The sequence below is a fragment of the Dendropsophus ebraccatus genome, chromosome 9, assembly GCF_027789765.1.
Source record: "Dendropsophus ebraccatus isolate aDenEbr1 chromosome 9, aDenEbr1.pat, whole genome shotgun sequence".
Classification (NCBI taxonomy): Eukaryota; Metazoa; Chordata; class Amphibia; order Anura; family Hylidae; genus Dendropsophus; species Dendropsophus ebraccatus.
In genome coordinates this window covers 48,091,832-48,115,391 of record NC_091462.1, presented here as the reverse complement: position 1 = coordinate 48,115,391, position 23,560 = coordinate 48,091,832, and the positions used below count along the sequence as shown (strand labels likewise).

General features: G+C 39.3%; 1 protein-coding gene across 2 annotated transcripts in view; it reads right to left on the bottom strand.

Annotated features, from left to right (window-relative positions):
* ERBB4 (erb-b2 receptor tyrosine kinase 4) overlaps window positions 1-23,560 on the bottom strand; it is a 715,736-nt gene that overhangs the window by 76,241 nt on the left and 615,935 nt on the right. The gene's annotated exons all lie outside the window — the stretch shown is intronic.

Below are 23,560 nucleotides of genomic sequence, written 5' to 3'. Positions count from 1 at the left end.
AAGAGACATGCACCTCTTAGTAAATCTTTCCAGGAAAAATGGGTTGGGGCTTTTTTTTAAGTACCTCAGTCTTGATAAATTTCTCCCCTAATGTTTTTAACATAAAATCATGAATATGTAATGCAAACATGATTGTTGTTTTAATTTTGTATAGCCATTCATATGTAGTTATGATAACTGGACACCGGTATATGCATTATTGCCCATTTCTTATGCCTGAAAATTTCCGTGAGAGGCGGTTGAAACGTTGCCTTTGATTTTGCTGTGCTGCACTGCTGGATAGAATAAACAACACAAGCTTTTTTGCACACTATTCCATGAGTGCTGTGGATTGTTGGTATATATGTATTAATGGAGACCTGCTTGCACCTTTTACTGGCTTTGTAGTGCTGATCCTATTAATCTATCTATCTATCTTTTTTTTAAAAAAAACGATATTTTATTAGTGGCTTATGTAATATTTGAACAAACATATTGAAAATTCTATACATATTCAAAAAGAAAGTCGCTCACAGGCAACAAAGGATTGTATGTTTACAATATCATACAGATACTATGAGCCTTTGTAATAACGTTAAAAGATATATTATCATATTCAATAAAACAGAGTCTTACCAAAAACATAAGTAGAAAAACAGTAATTTATAATATCACCTTAAAACATGGTATAGATGTCAGATATTCAAATATGCTACTGTCAGGTATGGAGTTAAAGGTATGGCCCTCATAAGAGAAACATTTAAATCTACAATGTATACTAACACGTGATTTTTATTACAATATATAATTCTTAACAAACTGCTTCAGATATATATATATATATATATATATACACTAGTAGCTCGTAACTGCTTCTGCAAGGCAAGCCTTCACATGGAAGATTAATGGTTCCTGTCCTGGACAAAGAATGGTATGCTGGTGGTTTGCAGAGGAAGCTAGAGGAAGTCACGTCCAGAAGATGTGTGAAGATAGAAAACGTTACTACTACAAGAGTCTAACGGCCTAAGCTACGCAGTAGAAAATGCATAAATGAATAGAAATTGGTGTAATCCAATTAGATCAAAGAGGAATGTAATAATGTCATATTGTAACCACCCCTATATTCTACCGTATAAATGTATGGATCAAGGAAGTAATAAAAGAAGTGTATATGGAACTTGGACCAAACTGGTTGTTGGTGTGATTTCCTGACGGCCGACACTTCCCCATTTTCCAATCTGGACATAGGCAGTTAGTTGAAGCGTGGCAGACTAAATTACCCTAATTACCTCATACCTCCCTGCCACGACACTACCAATAGAATGGAGATAATTGTCTTTAACAGAGAAAGGGAAAAGCTTAAGATATTTGGAGTGCTCCCAGAGTTCCCTTTTGGGCGGCCATGCAATACCAATCAGTGTCCTTAAATTGATTAATGACAGAGTCTCTCTCTTCTATATTAAAATCATGAATTAGAAATTGTGTCCATTTGGACATAAATGTTTTTGTTGATTTTTCTTTGGTGCGCAATACATCCAAAAGTTCCCAATGAAAGATCTCCTTCAGAGCGGAGATTACCTCAGAAATGTCTGGTAGAGTATCCAGTATCCAGTGTCTTAATAAACATTTCAGGGAAACTAATAGAGTTAAATGAATTCCTTTAGAAGTAAGTAATTTAGGAGAGGGAGTAGTAGAGTCTATATCAATAAAATGAAAAAGATAACTTAGAGGCAGAAGTGGTATGGCATGGCCCCAAATGGATAAAAGATAGAGCCGCACAGAGTCCCAAAATTCCTGCACTCGCGTGCAGGTCCAGGCACAATGAAACAAGTCTGCTTTAGGAAGTGAACATTTCGGGCAACTGTTTATGTGAGCAGTGTGGGAGTTGGAAAAAGGAATATTAAAGGCATATATAGCCTTGTGTATAAAGCGGAAATGTATTTCACGTAGAACCACATTAGGAGTGGCAGAATGCACTAGTTGAGATCCTCTCAATATTTGTTGGGTCAGATCCTCTGAAAAAATTACGGAGGACCATTTTTAAGAATAAAATTTGTCTAGATAAATTCTTTTGAGAGCGTGATCTAAGTTCTCCATATGTATGTGATAAAGAATTATGAACCGGTGGTGTTGGGAATAGATTATCAAATTCTATATCACTTTCTGCTTCTGCTATGTCCCGTACTCTGGAAGTAAGAAATTCAATTATAGAATCATATTGAGGTAAATTAAATGAAGACAATTTAAATCGTGTTCTGACGATATCCCATGATAAGAAAGTGCTGGAATTAGTATCCAGCAGATCCCCAACAGAAGAAACATGTGCACTCTGCCACTCTGGGTAGTCCAATTTGTCTGAGTCAGGTGGGTAAAGTGGTGAATGCTACAGAGGAAATCTTTTCGATAGGCAAAAGGGTAAACCATATAATTTTCGTATCGCCTTCCATGTGGCAATGGTGTCTTTAAAGATAACACTTTTCTTAATTTCTGGGGGGAGTTCTGGTAATTTAGCATGTAGCAGGGTGGGTAAAGGCCAAAATATTGGAGAAATATGATCTGTCCATAATCCAATCTTTAGCATGGCGAAAGAGAGCTGCTAAATTATATAATCTAATATCTGGGCATTGAGCGCCACCTTTAGAAGTAGGGAGACAGAGAGTGGAATAGGCAATACGAGGTCTCTTTGATTGCCAAATAAATTTAGTGAAATATGATTGGAGTAGGGAAACGTCAGAATGTTTGAGTAAAAGGGGTATTGTTTGCATTGGATGTAACAGTTTTCCAAAACACATCATTTTGATTAAGTGGGTACGGCCTAGAATTGACAATGGTAGAGATTCCCATCTCTGGAGATCTTGTTTTATTCTCTTAATTATAGGGCGATAGTTCAGGGAATATAGTGAGGAGGGAGTTCTGCCAATCTGGATTCCAAGATAAGTAATATAGGATTTAGCAATGGAGACCCCCGCAGGACCCGAAGTAGACCTCTTATGTGGAGTTAGGTAAAGAAGTTTTTATGTATATTGATTTTATGTATATGTAGACTTTTATGTATATTGATTCTATACCCAGAGAAGGAACCAAAAAATTTTAAGGCATCTAATACTGCCGGAACATGTAGATCTGGGTTATCTAAATATATTAAAGTATCATCAGCAAAGCATGTAACTTTGATGACTTGGGAACCAACCCGTATGTCTGAGAAAAAGTCAGAAGAAATAAGATATCTAGCCAGAGGCTCCATTGCCAAATTGAACAATAGAGGGGATAGGGGGCAACCCTGTCTGGTACCTTTTTGTAAGGGAAAGCTATCTGAAAGAAAACCCGGGGTATGAATTCTAGCTTTCGGAGATGTGTATATTGTGGAAATAAAATCTTTGAATTGACCTGTGATACCAAATTTTGTTAAGGTCATGTCCAGCCACTCCCAGCTGATATTATCAAAAGCCTTTTCGGCGTCAATGGCCAACAGACCTGGAGAGTGGCTGGAACGACCCCCAGATTGGACACCTGACTGGGCCGCTAGTACCGTTCTTATATTAGTGACACCAGAACGTCCTTTTATAAAGCAAACTTGATGGCTGCCTATTAGTGATGGTAGGATGTCTGCCAATCTATTGGTCATAATCTTTGCCAACAATTTTAGGTCTACATTTATTAAAGAGATTGGCCTGTAGGAATTAGGAGATGTCGGATCCTTCCCCTGTTTATGTAGTATTTTGATATATGCAGTATCTCCCGAGGGAAGCATGTGATGGTCAGTCAGAATAGTTTGGAAAGTAGAAAGAAGGGTAGGGGAGATGACAGAAGACATAGATTTATAAAATTCCGCACTATAGCTGTCAGGGCCTGGAGCTTTGTTATTTTTAAGTGTAGAGATAGTGGCAGTAATTTCCTCCAATGTGACTGGGGCGTTGAGAGAATCAAGAGAAGGTGTATCAAGAGAAGGTAGAGTTAATGACTCTAGAAAGTTCTTACCAGCAGCTAGATCAAGCCTATCTTTGGAATATAGTGAGCGGTAAAATTGTTGTAAAAGTTGTGATATGACTTTAGGATCTTTTTGTGTATTATCCGCTGTATCTTTGTGAGCAGGGATATGTGTAGTAGGTCTACGTCCTTTAGCAAGGTTAGCTAACATTTTCCCTGATTTATTACCATAGCGGAATAAACGGGATATGTATTGATCTCTATATATAGCATTGAGTTTTTCCTGTGCAATTTTGAAAGCTTGTCTAGCTGCTGTCCATTTAGATTTATTGTCATCTGTAGGGGAAGACAGAAAAAGAGTGTATGTAGAGCGCAGATCTTGGGAAAGTTGAAGATAGTTTTTACGTGCTTCACGTTTCTGGGCAGCCACATAAGAAATTATTTGGCCCCTTAGAACTGCTTTTGCAGTCTCCCAGAAAAGTATTGGGGATTGTGTATGTTGAGCATTGTTAGAATAGAGGTCTGACCACCATTTTTTTAATAGTTTGATAAATGATTCATCATTAGCTAAATGAGAAGGAAATCTCCAAATAATATCGGATCCCTTCTGAAAAATATCTCTTAATTGTAAACTAACAGGGGAGTGATCCAAAATTACTATATCATGAATTTCAGAGTCTTCTACTCTGCCAAGAGAGTCCGGTGACACTAAACAGTAGTCTATTCTTGACCAGGCAGTTTGGGAGTGAGAGTAAAAAGAGTATTCTCTACCATCTGGGTGTAGATGATGTCAAGAATCAGATAGGGAGGTAGAATTAAGGAAGTTGGATAAAATATTATCTGATGAAGTATATACAGTAGGGGTCTTAGTTTCTATCTTCAGTTGTATTAAGAACAGTATTTAGGTCTCCACCAACTATTTTAAGATTATTGTCATCTTGCAGAATGAGACTTTCCAATTTTTTTTAAAAAAATCAGGTCTCTGAGTGTTGGGACCATAAACGTTATATATGCTATATTTGCCCGCTGGAGTGTCAATAAGAAGATGACATATCCTGCCTTCATCATCTTGATATTGAGATAATACCGTACAGGCTAAATTTTTATGTGTAAGAATAACTACCCCGCCTTTACGGTTAATAGCTGGTGAACCATAAACTGCACCCACCCAAAAATGTTTGAATCTGAAATAATCCGATTCAGTTAAATGTGTTTCTTGCAATAATACTATATCGGCCCTAAGTCTCTTAAGGTGTTTCAGTATAGAAGTCCTCTTAGATTATTTTCATACAATATTAATAGAAGAGGAGGTGTTAAGAAGAGACCCTGGAAGCACAATAACATAGTGGGTAACCCTTTCAGGCAGAAAAAGAGGATAGCATGTAGCATTTTCAGACAAACTAAAGGTGATATACCTAAGAATAAAACAGTTAACAATATAAACTAAGCGAATAAAGTGAGATGTGGACTTCACCTTTTTCGTATTGTCCAATGTTCGGAGCATTCGCAAACTCCGCATTATCGAGAAGAAATAAAGAGAAAGAAACAACTGTTGGAGAGGTCACATCAACCTCCGCTCCACTAAATGATTATATATTAAAATTAAAGACATACACATTCCTACCCTCCTGAGAAATGTGTGAGTTGTCACAGGGAAGCAAATAAATAAAATAAAATAAAAGGAAGAGCCAGTATATAATGATTAGTACTTAAAGAAGTTGTACTTAAACCTAAAACCATACAAGGTGGAATTATACATACATATACATGCACACACACACACATATACATATATACATACATAAATACATACTTACACACAGACACACACACCACCACAGACTAAAGAAAATAATAATGTAGTAACAAGGTGCCCCTAATATAGTATTTAGTCAACATATATAGGACTAAATAGAGAAAAATACTCAGTTTTAATGAGCAGCATAGCGTCAAACAGAATAGAGATGGAGTTCATAATCATTCCATTTTTTCTACCGTGTCAGTAGGACTATCCAAACGTCGTCTCTTGTGCTTGTCTTGAATAGGTGGAGTGAGACCCTTTACATCTTTAAGGGAAGAAATGGCTTCCTCAGGAGAACTGTAAAGAGAGGCTGAACCATCCGATTTGAAAACTTTCAGTATGGCAGGATAAAGAAGAGCAAATCGTATTTGATTTTTTACCAATGTCGAGCAAATGTGTGCAAAAGCTTTACGTTTTTGAACCACTGCTGCGGAGTAGTCATTAAACATGAGGATTTTGTGGCCGCGAATTGCAACATCAACTGTAGATTTTTTAAAGCTTTGTAAAATGTTGTTTTTATCATTATAATTCAGATACTTGACAAACACTTGTCTGGGTTTCTGTTCCTTTTGATTTGCATCTTGCTTTTGTTTTGCTGGTGGAGGTCCCACACGGTACGCTCTTTCCACAGTAATGTGACCTGGGATACCCAAGGCTTGGGGAATTTCTAGAGAACATATAGCATGTAATTGCATAGCTGAAATGGATTCAGGTAAACCTATAATACGTAAATTGTTGCGCCTAGAGCGGTTCTCTAGATCATCAGTCTTTGTTTGCAATGAAGCTGTGACATTTATATTCTGTTGTAGTTTTATTTTTGTAGAATGTATTTCATCTTCTAACAGGCTGACTCTCTCCTGAAGTTCAGTAATCTGTGAGGTGTGCGTTGCTATATCTCCCTGTATGGTTGCTAGGGAGGAAACTATAGTGGCCTCAAGAGAGGATTTTATGTCATTTAATATCATCTTGGACACTTGAATTGCCAGTGCCTTGCAAGACATATTTAGTCCTGGTATTATGGTGTCACAGAGGTCCGGCACTGGGGTTTGTGAGGTATGTGTTTCCTCTGTGTGTGCCTCAGCAGCAGCACCTCGTGTCGGCGCCATCTTAGGTGTCCCTGTGACAGAGCTGTGAGGTAAATGAAGGAGGGCTTATGGGGAGGTGTATAACTGGTTCCCCGCTTAATGAAGTGGTGCCTCCGACTCCTCGGCACTTAGAGAAGTCAGAGATGTGGTCCGGCAGGGCCGGTAATGTCAGGAGTCAGAGCGGGGAGCGATATTATGAGCGGAGGGTGGAGGAGCTCACTCACACTGCTGCCATCCCATACGCGCCGGAACCGGAAGTCCTCTTCTATCTATCTATCTATCTATCTATCTATCTATCTATCTATCTATCTATCTATCTATCCAAGGAGAGACTAGATGGCCCAAATGGTTCAATCCTGTATAGTTCTATATCAGTAATACACATATATAATATATTTAATGTATTCAGTTGCTCTACTGTACAGAATGTTCTTAATATGGAAAGAACTATTTTTTTAATGCAAATTGAGAGCTGTATAATAATCAGTGGCTCTACCATCTCTAGTTTACAATACCCGGCTTTTATATTACAGCTGAATACTTTTACGTCCACTTATTATTAAATTATACAAAGATGCTTGAATACAGGTCTGATGGCTTTAACCGTGTAATAAACTGAAATGTATAAATCACAGGATTCCTTTCAGCTAAAACATCCAGCACAGTTGTCTTAAAAGCTCTCCTGGATATTCACTGGTAATGGCCTATCCCTGCCTATTATGTCATGTAATGTGACTATTAATGAGGGAAACGAGCTTTTGTGATTTACTATGAAATCTTTATTTAATTTCTTTCAGTTTATGGGCTCTTTGTGCAAGTATCTAAATCAATCTCACATAAGTCAGTGAAAAGCCCCAAGGGGACTGCTAGAGACCTCGATCACAAGGATAGATGGGCTATAAATACTTATTGGTCTGGGATTTAGTTGGGGTTTAGTTCTGATTGCTTGTATACAGGCTGCTGTACTGTGTTGTTTTCAGATTATTTTTTTAATACTAAGAGTAATTTAGCTCAGTCAACAAACATTTCACCTGTAAAGACAAACTGTTACCAAGCCAAGCAGAAATTTAGTATTTATGGACTAATAAGAAGCAAAAAATCCTTGTTTGATTTGCCACTGTAATGCTATGTTTCCGCAACATTCTTTTTCAGTAAAGAAAGGACGCTAATTGCAATGGAAGCAGCATCCGTTCTTTACTGCAGAGGTGGCATTGCATTAAAGTCAATACAATGCCGCTCGCTGTGTTCACACATTGTTATTTTAACACCCGTTCTTTAGAACGGGCATTAAAATAATGCACATGCCTATTACTTCAGGTTGCTGTTCAGTAAACAGCATCTGGAAATATGGCGATCCGGAAAAATGGCCATCAAAAATAGATGTGCGGTTGTGGCCTGAATGTTTAAAAAGTAGTTAACCTATAAGGATATACATAGTGTATGCCATAGTATTTCTCTTAAAGGGGTACTCCCGTGATAAAAAAGAAAACCCTTGTATATGTCACTGACCTATAAGAAAACATAACACACATTTTATGCTCACCTCTTCACACTGCCCAGGTGTCCTCCTGCAACATCTCAGGTGTCCCTATTGACTGTAGCCCCACCACATCCGAGACAGACTCGTCTTGACAGTGAGAGCCCACTTAGACATTTAGCAACTAAGAGAGTACAGCACCATTGCCAGTGAGTGGCTGAGTGGGCTATCATTGACAAGACGAGACCATCTCGGAAGTGGCGGGGCTCGGAGATGCCGCAACAGGACACCAGAAGAGTGCGGAGAGGTAAACATAAGATGTTTGGTATGTTTATTCTGTATGCAGGAATACCCCTTAAAGGGGTATTCCAAGTAAAATTAATTTTCCCACTATCAACAGGATAGGGGACAAAGTAAGAGAATACGGGGGTCTGACCTCCAAACCACCTGCGATATCCTGTGAATAGGGGACTGCCATTAGCATCATACATGACCCCAAAGATCACTGAGTCAGTCATGTACCATCAACTTGTAAACAAAAACTAAGAGCCCTGCTGGAGCTGGTGGAGAATTTGTGCAATATTTTTATTTTTTAGTTATTTTATATTATTTGCTGCAGTTACTATTGTTTCAGAAGTTCTCTAACCCCTTTTAACTTCAGTTCAATTGTCCATTAATATCTTTTAACCCTTAGACGACCCAGGGCGTATAGTTACGCCATGGAAGTCTGTCCCCAGACGACCTAGGGCATAACTGTACGCCCTGGGTGTTTCTCCCGCTATGAAGCGTGCTCCGGAGCGGAGCGAGTTTCATAGCAGGTGGGGGCCGGCTGCAATCAGCAGCCGAGACCTCACCGGCAATGACACGCTGCAGCGATCGCGCTGCCGCGTGTCATTAACTCCTTAAACGCCGCGATCGCGGCGCGACCGCGGCGTTTAAGTGTGAGTGACAGGGGGAGTCCCCTGTCACTTACTGATCGGGACCCCCGCAGTGTGACTGCGGGGGTCCCGATCGGTAAAACGGACTGCCGGAGGTCTCTCACCTGCCTCCGTGCGGTCCGATCGGCGATCTGCTGCACTGAGCCTGCACAGGCAGGCTCAATGAGCAGATCGCCGATAACACTGATCAATGCTATGCCTATGGCATAGCAATGATCAGTGTAAAAATCAAACTAATCTATGTACAAGTCCCCCAAAGGGACTTCAAATGTGTAAAAAAAAAAAAAGTTAAAAACACTATTACACTACCCCAAAACCCCTCCCCCAATAAAAGTTGAAATCACCCCCCTTTCCCATTATATAAATAAAACATATAAAAATAAATAAACAAATAAACATATAATATACCGTAGCGTGCGTAATTGTCCGATCTATTAAAATATAACAAGCGTCATTGCGAACGGTAAACGGCGTACACGAAAAGAGGGAAAAAAGTGCGCGGATTACCGATTTTATGTTACATTATATATAAAAAAAAATTAATAAAAAGTGATCAAAACGTCCGATCTTCACACATATGGTATTAATAAAAACTAGAGATCATGGCGGAAAAAATGACACCCCATACAGCCCCGTAGGTGAAAAAATAAAACCGTTTGAAGCGTCACAATAGTCCCATTTTATTTATAATTAATTGCCAAAAAAAAGGATTTCATTTAAAAAAAATATATAACATTAGAGAATCTGTGTAACCTGCATGTGGTTGTGTTCGGACTGACCTATAGAATAATAGTATCATGTCGCTGTTACCATATAGTGCATTACGTAGACACAGGAACCCCCCAAACGTTACCATATTGCATTCTTTTTTGCGATTTCACCTATTTATATCTTCATAAATAATATATTTACGAATATATAATAATATATTGTTACCTGTATTATGCCTGATGAAGAGGGGATTGCACCCTCGAAACGCGTTGCATCAAATAAAAGCCTGAATTTGACTTCACACCAGTGCCAGGAGTTCTCCTCATTCAGAGAAGTTACAGGGGAACGTGGCCGGTGTTCCAATAGGGGTGGTTGCGCCAGACAAATCCCACCAACCTCTTCTGTTTACCACTATTGTGACTGACACCGAGGATCCACTTTGGAGAATCGGAAGGTGGAAGGCAGCATCCCCCGTTGATCCAGAGCGCTTATTAGAGTCGTGCCTAATTGTGTACGACCCACTCAGATGAGCGTGCATTTGCACACATATGCATGTTTCTCCAAAGTGTGTTTTGACCTGCACATGCAGCGCCGTTTGTGTGTTTTTTTCTTTGCATGTACATAAATAATATATTTGGGATTCCATCATACATGTTATGGTAAAATGAAAGAAACCATTACAAAGTACAACTATTCCTGTAACAAATAAGCCCTTACATGGCTTGTAGATAAAAAACTGAAAGTGCTGGAGCTCTTAGAAGGGGAGGAGGGAAAAACGGAAACACTAAGATCAAAATTTGCGCGGTCCACTGGGTCATTTTGGGCCTGGTCCTCAAAGGGTTAATGCTAAACATAAGAGTCCTTCATTGAAGAAGTTACTGTAGCTAAACTTGGTGTGGTTTCCTGTATGCTGATACAGTACATTCAAGGACTTCATCTCATAAACACAGCTAAACCAAAAGAATACATACAACTTTAAGTAAAGCGTCTATTTTTAAAGTTGGCAATCATTTCTCGTATTATTTTTCGCGGCCTCTTCTGACCTATCTGTATTAGTAAATACCAGGTAATAAGAATCCTGGAACATCTTCACCTAAAGCTACATGTCATACTGTTCCTGTTATTCTTACTAATTATACACTACTCTATCTGCTGACAGCGTTTAACAGTGTAAGGACAGCCCCTCAACTGGTAACGTGCAGTTGGCTATTAAGGCTGGGTTCACACTGAGTTTTAGCAATCCGTTTTTTTATCCATTTTTTGCAAAAAAAGGATAAAAAAGGGATGAAAAAAACTGATGCATTTGTTTGCATCCGTTTTGCTTTGTTTTTCTATTGACTTCCATTATACAAAAAAGGATAAAAACTTTTTTTTCAACGTACACAAAAACTTAGTCAACCTAATTTTTTTTGTCCGTTAAAAAAATGGATCCGTTTTCTTTTTCTTTTTTTTTTTTAAATAATGGAAGTCAATGGAAAAATGGATCAAAACGGATGCACACAAATGCATGTTTTATTTATTTATGAATGAAAAAAGACGAATTGCAAAAACGGTGCTGTCCCTGGAAAAAAGCGGCCATGTTTTTGTAGCGCTGGATAACACCTTTAAATTTAAACTCTATGAAGATTTGCTACATTGCATCTGAAGAGGCTACTGACTTTGTTTTTCCATTCTCCAGACTCTTCTTACATCCTGAGTTAGCAATAGCAGTGTCTATGGAGTCCACCTCATGCTATAACTTTCACAAATATCCACTGGAGAGGAAATGTCAGTCAAAAGTCATAATTTTATTACTTCATTGATTTATTATTGATCCATCAGACCATCGGGTGTCTGTTTTATATTACATAGAAAACCTTGGTGTGATACGCTATTCTAAACCAGTTTAAGGCTATGTTGAGGCCACATTGGTTCTTCTCTGCAGTTAAGTTGCAAAGCAAGTAATAATGTTTTTCCCCAAAAAATTGTCCAGTCATCAATATATATTTATGCATATCAGCCATCTATCAGCCATGATAACCAGTTGGTTTCCATCACTGCCATCACTCAGTTTACAGTTTCGGGGCAGTTAGAAGGTTAAAACAAAAGTCAATAAGTCTGTCTGAATTATTATGCAAATGCCTGATCTGCATTACCGGTATACTCTTAGAGTCTCCTCTTCCTTTGTCATAACCTCTTCCCGATGCCTTGTAATTACAAAGGACATGTCTGCATTGTCAAGCTCCCGCACTCTTTCAAAGAAGTGTATTTAAAATGGATTACTTCTGCTCCTTAGGCAGGCGATCAATGCGGATGTGGTTCTGAATAAGTAGTGAGACGTCAGTGGACTGAGGCAGCTCTCCTCTGTGCCTTTCGAAAAATTAATTAAAAATCAATGAGGTGTGCTGCCTATTAATAGCGAATCCATGGGATTAAGAGACACGAGAAGGGATTGCTTTACACTGCTACAAGTTAGGTGGATTACACTGGGATAATAGGAATGGATATGCGAAAATATGCAGGAGTAGGAAAGAGTAATCAATCCAAATGTATGGCAAATGGGGGAGATTGGGAGGATCATATGTAATGATATCTAATGATTATGTAGATTTATTAGAGGGAACCACACACAAAATATTCATTCGCATATATATGTATATAGTTACATATTATCCAACAATTCCATCCACAAATGTACCGTACTTGGTATATCCATTTACATTATCCCAGGGTAATCCATCTAATTTGTAGCTCATATTTGCTACTATGGGAATGCCATTCATATTGGCTATGGATGTGACACATTTTGTTGCATGATACATTATAAAAGTCAGTTAAAATTAAGGCTGTTATAAACAGGTACAATTCCCACATTATATCTGACCTGTAATACAATTAAATTCTGGAAAATTTAAGTATGTGTCTCTCATTGACAATTCATAGGCCTATGCATTTTTGCAGTTTCTTAGCAGCAATTGGTAGTAGTCAAAGCCCTACTAATACTATTTGTATAAATACCGTATTTTCCGGCATATAAGAGGACTTTTTACCCCGAAAAATCTTTTCAGAAGCCGGGGGTCGTCTTATACACCGGGTATGGTCACCTCATACGGTGGAGGGGGGGCTCAAAAATGGCCGCATCTCCAGTGTATGGGGCGTCCACTGTAAAAAAAACAAACAAAAAACAGTTGACTCACCTGGGGCCCAATCCCAGCCTCCACGCATCTTCTGTCCCATTCCCGGCGCAAGCAGTGAGACGTACACTAACTGCGTCGAGGTTCCCCAAAGCTGTCCAGAGCAGCTGAGCGTCTCATCGGAAAAGCTCGGAGATGCTCCTCTGCCGGGAGAGCTTCGAAAGAATGACAAAGGCTTCGGGTACTTCCGGAGCCTCCCGAAGCCTCTGTCATTCTTCCAAAGCTCTTCCGGCAGCTGAGCGTCTCAGATGAGATGCTCAGCTGCTTGGGAGAGCTTTGGGGATCCTGGTGCAGTCAGTGTACGTCACACTGCCTGCGCCAGTAACGGGACAGAAGGCACACGGAGGTTGGGAATGGGCCCCAGGTAAGTTAACTTTTTTTTTTCTTCATTTAGCTGCAGTTAACCCCTGCCTGACCGAAACAGGGCTACAGTCAGGCAGGGGTTAACATTTTACGGCATATAAGGCAAACCCCTGACAATCTTCTCGCTGGAAAATATGGTACATGTTCTCCATTTTATATTCATTTTAGTTTTATTAATTTATATCTGCCATTTTGGGAAAACACAGAGTGTCATTCACTCTGAAAAACAGCTCAGTTCTGTATGGTGTTTACAAGTTAAACCTGCAACAGCGTGAGATCAAATTACAGTTTCACTTGCTGGAATAGCGCTTCCAAAAAGTTCCAAAAACTCTGGTGTGATGTCACGAGCAAAAAAATCCTCATACAGCCCGGACATCCTGTTTGGCAACTTAGACCTACTGTATATTTTGAAAAGTTGGTTAGCAGTTACTTCTGTTGGCAAGAATTTGCAATACTGACCTGTACGGCGGGGGTACTATTGTTGGCTATAGGAGTGAGAAAAGACCACCTACTGTTTACCAATTTATATTATTTTAGGGGATTAAGCAGTTGCATATAGTTAGTTTTCTGTATGTTGGCTTTGCATAGATGTGATCCTTGTGTATGCCAATTGCTTTCTGACCCGCCAGGTTCTTTTGTATGTATTTACTGAACACAGCATGTTTTCTTTCCAGTGTTGCTTTTTTTTCATTTCCAACAGCATCGTTGGAATGAAAACATCCTGTGATAAGTAAATATACACAAAAGAAACTGGGGGGGGGGGGGGGACCAAAGACCTATAAGAGGACACTGGGGAGCGCAGACAGGTAGGCATAGGCTTTTAAAAAAAAAAAAAAAAAAAGCATTAAATTGTGTGCCTGCCATCTTTACAAACTTGTTGCTTTACAAGAAAATTGTTTCTGTAACGAACCATATAAAAATATTGCTGTAGAGCCACATTTTATTGTTGAACATTGCTGTAATATTTTATGTAACTATAAAATTGAGCCTTTTAACAGTCATATTTCTAGCATTGTCAATCCAAAGTTCCAGTATAATGAATGGAGAATGATAAAACAGAAAACTCAAAATCACTGTTCTAGGAAAAACAGCTGATGTATATGGATTGGCTATACTGTATACTGTATGCCATAACACACAGGTGAGCAATCCATCCAAATCCGTCTTAAATTAGCGGGTGCTCCAACTTAAATGGTCACTAACTTTCAATAGGCTTTGCTTTAATAAACAGGAGCACAATTAAATCTAGAACACTGTGTAATATTACAGAAAATGGCTTTTTTTCCACTTATATTGCACCCCTCCACCTCCCAAATGTATTTTTCCCTCTGGAAAAAGTACCAAAAGTTCATCTTGAGAGGCCAACCACCACATAATCCAATAACAGTATTTAACTTTAAGGATTATATCATCTTCCAGATAAACCATATTAGGTATAATATTTAGGTTATTAGTGGTTAAGTCCTGCTACATTAATGGATAAGTGCTGCTCCCTTTTATTTATCTTAAGAGCACATGTGAGCATTTGAGCCGGTGGGTAGGACAAGTGGTGCTCTGGGGGGGCTGAGGAACATCCCCAGTGCTCTAAAGGATCTAATTTGTATACTTTTATAGAAACAAATTTCACCAAAACTGTTACAAGACTTACAAGCTTTTCACAAACCTGTAGATTTTTCCTTTTAATGTCTTGGCTGCTAGGTATCTCCCTTCCCTGCCAAAGCTGAAGGGCCTGAGTTTGACACCCTATAAATCATCAGTCTATCAACAGCACAGTGAAGGCCTGTTCAATGCACTTTTGCCAGCACTATGTCATGGTATAACAGAGAGGAGTATGTATGGTGTTGTGCTTTGATTGGCTAGAGAAGTAAGGGAGTAAGTCCTGTGTTTGTTCTATTGGCGCACAGCCTAGTCTTGGTCCTGTCCCCTAATATAGAGTGAATGAGAAATAGAAGCAGTTCACAGGGCTCGGTAACAGCAGCAAAATCATTCTGATAAAACACACAATTTTTTTATTTTATTTTTTTACTTAAACAGTAAGTTGATTTAAATTACTACAGCCACCACTCATATGTTTTTTGTACAGTTTTTGCTTTTGAGAAACATTTCAGGGATGACAGGCCAGTTTTTATATTTGATATTTATAGGCATTATGTGATACAGTGGGGCACAGTTGTAATGCCCTTATGTTTGCCCTAGATGGGAGATGGATTTTTCTCAGTGTAAAAGAACAGCAGTAAAATTACATGATCTGCCTATGGTGCAGTATGTGTGGCATGTCTGAAAAGTAACCCCTATCTAAGTCACGTTCCCCACAGGATTCTGTAGGTCACAATATGGTTAGACTTCCTTACTTTGTACTGTCAAATAGTGTGGCAGCCAAATTGTCTCCAGGGCAATGTGTGCCAAGATGTGGAACACGACCAGCTTGAGTCTGTGTGTAATGAGAGTGAACAGAGCTGCAAGGTAAATCCATCCTCTCCCTATCCACCTGCTCAGGTCTCCTCAAGCAGAATACAGCTGAACATCAAGTAACCAGTCTGTCTCCTAACACGTTTCACCCTGGAGGGGGCTCTTGGGAGTAAGGATGTGTTCTGCTTGTCTCAGCTGAATAGATACAGCTATGAACTGCAAGGCAACTGCTAAACTTAGAATTTTAGGGTCTTGTGATGCCACAGCCAGCTATTTTATCATGAATTTATGTGAAATCTTTCAATGGTAAATGAAACTAGGATCATAGCTACATAGCTAAATATAATCTACAATGGTGAAATGAAATAATAATACTAAAATAATATTTTAATGTGCTGGTAATACAAAGAACAGTGGTGCCGTGTGGTCAACTCTTTCCCTACAGGTTGGTCCTAACAGGAGTTCTTATTCCTATAGTAAGTAAGCAATCACTGATGGACCCCAGAGATGTTCTTTGAGAAAGGCTTTCCTGATCTTACAGGAGAAAATTCAATCCTGTTTGAACCTGCTTGATCCCCGTTTTGCATGGGAGACACATGGCTGAAATTTCCACATGAGCCTTTTAACACTGTGGTTTTTCCTACTGTAGACATTACAAGAAAAAAAGGCCTCCAAAATCTTTTTCCCCATGCATCTGTGATTTTATTCTTTCATTTTAAATTGATATGGGAATGTTCTTTTTTTTGTGGTTTAGGCATTTTTGTGTGCTGTTTTTTTTTTTCTCTACAATCACATGACTTAGTTGCCGGACCACAGAAAACGCCAGGAAAAAAAGGCCATACGCACAGCAATGGTGTTTTTTAGACAACCAGAATAATCCCATTGAAGTCTATAGTATAACAACGCCACAGTTTGCAAAAAAGAAAAAGAAGCCACACCCTCAGCATGCTGCATTTTGGAAAAACCAAAGAGCCTCAAAAACATTAGAGAGGAAAGAAAAACAACAACAAAAAAACTTGTGTGGGTAAGGCATTTCATAAATTTTCATTGACCTTCATCTGACATCTGGCCGAAGACGTTTTTGCAAAAAAAAAAAAAAGGCATGGCATTAAATATTGTCGTTTTCCAGCCCGTGTTATTCCCTTGCAATAAAAACTGTAAAAATCTAAAGCTATGCTAGACATCACCTTTGATGTGGAAGGAAACCAGCAAGAGTTGAAGGAACACATTAAACCCATGCAGATTTTGTCCTGGTCAAATTGAAGTCCAATGGCCCATGATCAAAAAGTAACAGCGCTAACCAATTCACATAAACAAGACATTATTGTGAGGAATTTAATGTAGTCACTTACTAGTATAACTGTATTCTGTGACGCAGGTCACCAACTAAAGAAAGCTTAGAATTGTGGACTGCAGCAATAAATAGAATGACTTCTCTGATCAGGCATTAAACTCCCATCATCATGTGACCTGCCACTCGGTGTGTTTGCAAACAAACCATTTAGAATAATGACCCAGACCTCCCTCTGTCCTGCACGCTCCCATGGGGCTCATTTAACCAAGGACATAATTGTTTTTCCCAACCTGTGTGTTTTATAATTAAGCAGTAATCCCATAGAAATAAACAGGAGCCATCTCCCTCATTAGCGGGACACAGCAGATCGCCGGGAGCCGGCGCGGTCCTAATAAAGGACGGAGTGCACTAATGAGCCCTGGTGACACATTTATTCATAGACTCACAAAGCCACACTGGTGAATTAACTCTTATACAGCTAACTAAGGATCCTTTAGCGTAATTCGGGCTAGTGAAATGTCTACTTTTCCTAGACTTCCTACATGGCGGATTTAAGGTACAGTACTAGTAAATGTCTGTTTTTTTGTAGGGAAATTAAAGCTAATTTCAAATCCACAGCATGAGCATTTTATTTCAGAAATGCTTTCAACTTTTAGCCTTTGCACCACAAAGGGTGAAATCCATCATAAAATCGCTATGTCATTTTCACTGCACCTGGGCTCGGCCTAAGGTTTGGTTCACATACAGTATTTTGAAGAATTTTCCTGATATGGGCCACAATGACAACAATACTATTTTCCATAAGATCCTTCTTGTAGAAAATTGTAAGAATGTAATTACATAATTTCTCTTTCTAGTATTTAAAAAAAATAGTAGCTACAGTATTTATGAGACTATGGGATATACACAAGCGGGCTTACATAAAGGGGTTAAAACACAACTTTATTAACACAAGTCTTGAGACCTCAGTTCCTGCCCCAACCTTTGTATGAAAATAATAACCAAGAAAAATGATTCAAACAAAAACCCCATATAGTTATAGTCTTCCTATGTGCTCTCATATAGTGTCAGGCTCCTCTATGCTCCTATACAGTACAGCATAGGTCCCTCTGTGCCCTCATATAGTGTTAGGTCCCCTCTATGACCACATGTAGTACTAGGCTCTCTTTGGTGCCCCCATAAAGTAGTTAGGCCACCTCTGTGTCATCTCATATTGTTTGGTCTTGCTATACCCCATATAGTATTAGGCCCTCACTAAGGCCTTATATTAGGCCCTCATGCAGTATTAGGCCCCCTCTGTCCCTCTTATATAATGTTAGGTCCCCTCTATGGCCACATGTAGTACTAGGCTCTCTTTGGTACCCTCATATAGTAGTTAGGCCTCCTCTGTGTCATCTCATAGTGTTTGGTCTTGCTATGCAACCATATAATATTAGGTCCACACTAAGCCCTTATATAGTATTAGGTCCTCATGTAGTATTAGGCCCCCTCTGTGCTCCCATTTAGTGGTTAGGCTCCACTATAAATAGTATTAGGCCCTTCTGGGCCTCTTTAGTGTGTTAGGCCCCATATGTATACCTATTTAGTAGTAGGCCTCCTATGTGTCCCCATATAGTGTTAGGCCACCTCTATGTCCACGTGAAAAATAAATAAAACAAAACACTGTCACCCTGCCAAGTCTTCTTGCCTCTCAGCTTTCATGCTAAAAGTGCATACATTTGAAAGCCATGCAAACTCAAAAGTTCCCAGGGGTCCCTGCTGCACAGATATCGTGGCCCACCAAAATTGGCTAAATAGATTCCCCTTCCCTCCCAGGGCCACTGTGTAGCTAAATCAGCTACACTGGCTGACACTGGACATGCCAAAATGGCCAGTGACTAGCCATAAACTAGTATTTTCAGGAGGCCCCTGCCATTAGAAAGTGTGATTGCTCATCTATCCTGCACTAACAGGGAACTGGAGTTACTTGGAGATGTCATAAGCCACAACAATGTGCTGCTTGGACATAGGTATAACCACAAACTACAAATATAAAAATAAACTTTGCTCAGACAAATTGGAAATTGTAGAAATGCTGGAGGCCATCAGAAAACATGGGAAGGTGCAACCAACTGGTTAGAGGCATAACTTGTAGCTTCTGGGTTAAAATGCAAAAGCTATAAAAGGCCCCTATATCTACCCTGTGCCATATATTATAATGCTGGTTGCTTCTTATGAGGCAGTGGTGCTTTAGGGCTCCCTCATGCCCAGGTGCAATTGCTACCTCTGGATTCCCTATACTTGCTTTTCTGCATCTGTCAGAGACACTACCGCAGATAGAACAACGAAAGGGGAAGAAACAATGTGCTTTTATGAAGCTGGTTCTTTTTCATCTGTTTATCTGACTAAGAATGCAGCAGAGGCATAAATTCCATGTATATGTACCCTATGTAGGATGTCCAGAAATTAAAGCATGGGTCTTTCTTTATTAGACAGAAACCAGCACTCTTAGAAAGCAGAGTATTGTGTCCTCCACCAGTTGCCCTCATGATGGATGGAACTAAAAGGTTGGACCATTCCCCAAGGTTTTGCCACTAGACATCACTAATAGCAGCATTCATAGAAACTTGAAGCCTTGTTGACTACATCTTGCTACCTCAACAGATAAACCACACATCAGCTTTGTATGATATCTGGTTCATGCTGGTTTTAAACATGACATCCTTTAGGATCTATGAACCGTGTTTGTACTATTTTCCAATTATACTTCTATGGCTAGAAAACAACATACCCACATAAGTTCTACTTTTACAAAATCTTTATAATTTATAAATATGAAACATACGGCTGCTGTAGGAATGTAGCTTAGTGGCAAAAAATGTGCATGTATAGAGCAATAGCGTCTAATTTATGCACCCAGAGAATACTTGTATTTAAGTACCGTATGCATATTGGCTGATCATGTAAAATCTATGCTAGTTACTATAATGAATAATAATCTGATATACACAAGTTTTCACTCTAGTAGTAAACAAACTATCCCCCCCCCCCTTTTAATGAGGAGCGTTTAGTTTATTTTTTGCATATTCAAAGTAGTTCCATGCTAAGTCATACATTTCCGTGTTCTTTCTTAGCATGTAGGAATACCCGCGGTCTTCACTTAGGGTTAAGTACTGTAATTTCCTTGAAATTCTACTGAAAGCGGACACAATTGAGTCATCACTGTCTTAATATGTAGGGACAGCTCTGCAACAAAGAGTCTAGCACTTTTTCTATAAACACTAGCAATTTGCTGGACCAGAAGGAATCCTTTTCACACCCCCCACAGCGAGAGCTCGGCTCCATGTGTTTAAACATTTCACTTGTTGCAAGCATCTGTGTTAAAATAGCAATTACTCATTGTTATATAACATTGACAGTCTCCGAGCTGCAGAATGAGGAGCGAAGGGACAAGGCAAGTCATTAATCTATTGTCATCTGAGTCAGAAAATATGGTTTGAGACCCAGCAGCAGTGTCTCATGATCATAGCCGGATGATTTCTGCTATTAGAAAATGAGACTGTGAGCTCTACAGGATAAAATCTATATCCCTAGATTTGAAATGTAACAACATTGAACTTACTTGTGCTTGTCATCCATAGAACTTTATTTTAAACATATATCTGTTAATTATAGATTTACATTTTGTTCTCAGTAAGCTGCATAAAGAGCATTGTGCTGGCTTACTTTCCTGCCACCAGTGACATAACTAAAGGTTGTGCTTAGGGCATGCTTTAACCCAGGCATAGGAGTCTAAGGGGGTCCATTTTTAAGATACACCTTTGCCTGCCACTACCTCCTGATGTCCACTGAGTAATCACTGATCACTGCTTCCTATTCCCTATCTCAACATGAAGGAAGTACCTGCCCAGCCAATTCTTGGCCACAGCATTGACCTTCTCCTAATGATTGGAAGGGTGGGTATTTCCTGAATGTTAAGACAGCACAACTACTTACTGTACAGGAGTAGGGACTCCTTTCTGTGACAGGCGTCCCTGCTCCTGTATGTAATTTCTGTTTTGCCCTTCATTAAGACAATTCTGAGGTATAAAGTGTATGTCTCAATGATCAGTGTACAGGAGCAGGGACTCCTCTCCTTGACATTTGTCCCTGCTCCTGTACATTAGGAAATAAATCAGAATAGGATTTTCCCATTTCTAGTGGAAACCCTATAAACAAATACACTGCAGTGGTACCTTGGTTTAAGAGTAACTTGAATTGAGAATGTTTTGCAAGAAGAGCTCACAGTTTTTCAAAATTGTAACTTGGTTTAAGAACATTGCTTTGGTTTAAGAGCTTCCTGTACTGAGTGGAAGGGCGACTGGGGGAACAACATGGTCTCCATAGCTTGGTCTACAGCCCTGTCCTCTGACCCAGGAACGCTCCCTCACCTTCCAAATCATGGCAGATCCATTTCAGGCAGGGGCTTGTATCAGAGGACAGGACTGTGGTGTAATCTCTCCATAGCTGTAACCCCTCTCTCCTCAGACAGATAGTGCTGCTATACTGTACCCACATCTACACTGCTCATTCCTTTATGCTCCCTGCAGTCTCTGTCAGCCCTTGTGTTTCCATTCCTGCTATAATGTGCCTGCACTTACACTCAGCTATACACACTGCTGCTATAATGCCCCTGCACTCACACTCAGCTATACACACTGCTGCTATAATCTGCCTGCACAGCTCTGTGATTCTCACTTCCTAATTGGTCCATGCTGAACACACACACCTTTCCCACTGCTGTCATGTGACCACACAGACCTCTGACAACTCTTCTATTCTAGCCTCTTGAACTATGCTACTGCATTATGGGGATCTGCAGTTTCATCCTGTATAGACAAACTGCTGCTGTTTTTTTCATTCTTATGCACTTACTATACATTATACTCTACAAGCTGATTGCTATACTGTACAGTAACTTATAATGTGACATATCCAGCTTTCTAAATGCTTGTTTCATTTGTTTTACCTGTTATTCAGAATTTAAAAAAAAAATATTATTTTTGGGGCGTGAAACCATTAGTCTGCATTTCAATGATTTCTTATGGGAAAATTTGCTTTAGTTTAAGAGTGGATTTGGATTACAAGCACAGTCCCAGAACGAATTATGCTCGTAATCCAAGGTACCACTGTATAAACAAATACACTTACACAATTGGGATATAGATGAGTACATATATCTGTTTCATGTTGATATATTGACACAGCATAAGCTAATGTAAAAGTGACATTCACCCATGATAAATCTGTATTATGAGTGCAATTTTTCAGGCCTCTTTAATCATCCATAACAAATTATTTGATTGTAATAACAAAGGTAGAACAAGAACTATAACAGACTTTAAATATATATGTAGGGAAAACACAGTGTGAGAAGCCACTGACCTGTCTCTACAGCAAGAACCAATTAACCCAGCACTACAGGTGGTGGGCTGTACAGCGAGGACATGGGGGGCATACCCTTTGGCATCTTGGCAGTTTATCTAAAATAATTACATCTTCCGATAGAAGGACTTCAGCAAAATGGTTTCATCCTGCACAGAGCAAAAACACATCTGTGCACGAGCTAGTTAGTAGTTATAAGCGGCAATTAATTCTGCTGGCAGCTACATATCGGGCAGGATGAAGAGTATACAGGGACATATGCAAAGATTAGCATGTCACACAAAATAGGCAAAGTAACCAACATTTCCTATAATTTAGTCGGGACTTATGATTGCACAATGCATGCTAAAGTAACTGCTACAAAATGTGGAAAAAAATATATATATACTTTCATCTATTAGAAGAATTGTCACCATAGAAGTTACTGTAATAGATTCCTACAATGCACTGAGGAGATATATTCAGATATTCAGAAAGAACTGTGCGGCACTGGCATATGGTGAATACCTAATTTTTTTGTGCAGTGATTAGCATAACTTAAAAAACAGTCACGCATGCTTCAGGTACACTCTAGCAAGGTTTGGCAATGCTTAGCAGCAAAGCTGGATGTACCATACCAGGTTCAATCATGGAGCCTGATCCCCAGATCAGAAAAGAGAAGAACAGGTGTAGCAGAGCTGATGATACTATAATCTGTTATCTAGGTTTTTTCATGGAGCTACAGGTAAACTTAAAGTTACATGTAAACCTAATATTGGCAATGCACAAAGGGAAGGGTTAAATGGGCACTGTCATAAATAAAAATTGACATGCCACAGGGACATTCAGTAGAGAGTAGGGTCCATCAGCACTAGACGGTCCCTTTAGTAGCACGATGTGGGGGTGAACGTTGGGGCCCACTATCTCAGTAAATGGGTGTGAATGCAAGCATGAAATAAATCCAACAGCATCCAATCTTCCAAAGAATCTTTAAATGGATCAAATTTCAGGAAATCCTGGT